Raw genomic sequence first — 1,601 nt, forward strand, 5'->3', positions numbered from 1 at the left:
TCTTGATCTAGCTTTTTCTGTCAATCTGTACTTTTGCTAGCAAATGAGATGTCGCTGTCAGCCAGAAATAGACTTTCCTTGGCTTATGTGTGCCTTTAAGAGCTCTTTTCTACTTAATTAAAAGATACATCCGGTGATTGGCAGAACAGCAGGCTAGTCGGAGCTACAAAATTTGCTACATATATAGAGATGGGTTCCTGGAAGCAGAATCACGAATGACGCCCGGACGCTTGTAAAGGCAGACTTACATTACCGAGCACAGTCAACTTCAAATGTCAGTTTTATTAATAGCAGAATAAAATCAAAGGAATAAATACGATTTGTCTGTCAGAAGTGGCCAGTAAAATCATCCTTTCTCAGGGGCTGCAAATTACTCCATGTAACAATATGCACTCTGCAAGGTTAAAAAAAAAAAAAAATGAAGAGAAAATGCTTTTTCTTTTTATTTTTTTCTTTCTTTTCTTTTCTTTTTTTTTTTTTAGGTTAAACATATTAATGCAATGCATCATATTAACTCCTGTTTGTGGCTTCCGTCATCTCTGCCTATAAGCACTACTGGAGTTGAACGTGGGGTCAGATAATGCATGTAAGTCAAGTGCATTTTCTCCATGGGTAGCAGAAGCCTAAATATCTGCTGATTCATCAGCCCATCAAATTCCCTATTTTTTTTGTAGATCTGGAGTAGACAGGTAATCAACCTAATGCAACCACTAGGGGGCGCGGTGGTGCAGTTTTACAGGTCTCCTTTCTTGCTTTCAAGCATTTGGGTGAACAGAGATGCTGAATCTGTACAAATGGGATGTAGTTGCAGTCATCTTTCAGTACCATGCAGACCGATTTCAGGGACAAGCACACCTATATCAAAGGATGCTACAGTCCTGTACAGGCAGTGGTACAGGGTTTGTGCATAACCTGTATATATTCTTCCTTATACTGCAAGAATGTGAGAGTGTGCGTGTGTTTGTGTGTATGTGTTCATAGGTATCATATGTGTGCAAGTATGTGCAGAGTCCAAAAGAGTGACAAATTCCCTGGACCTGGTGTTACAGGTGGCTGTGAATTTTCTGACATGGTTTCCAGGAATGAAACTTGCGTCCTCTGGAAGAGCAGCAAGCTCTCTTAGCCACTGAGCCATCTCTCCAGACCTCTTTGTTCCATTTTAAATCTTCTCTAGGTGACAAATGATGTACAAAGTCATGAGGATACTGTTTTAGTTAGGGTTTTGCTGCTGTGAACTGACACCATGGTCTTAAAGCCCATCCCCACAGTGACACACCCACTCCAACAAGGCTACACCCACCCCAGCAAGGCCACACCCACTTCAACAAGTCCACACCTACTCCAACAGGGCCACACCCACTCTGATAGGGTCACACCTACTCCAACAGGGCCACACCCACTCTGACAGGGTCACACCTACTCCACAAGGGCTACGCCTACTCCAACAGGGCCACACCCACTTCAATAGGACCACACCCACTCCTACAAGGCCACACCTACTCCAACAGGGCCACACCTTCTAATAGTGCTACTCCCTGGGCCCAGCTTATACAAACCATCACAAATACTTTCTAAATAATTGTTAAATTGTATCATTAAGG

This window comes from Micromys minutus, assembly GCF_963924665.1.
Source record: "Micromys minutus genome assembly, chromosome: 25".
In the NCBI taxonomy this organism is placed as follows: Eukaryota; Metazoa; Chordata; class Mammalia; order Rodentia; family Muridae; genus Micromys; species Micromys minutus.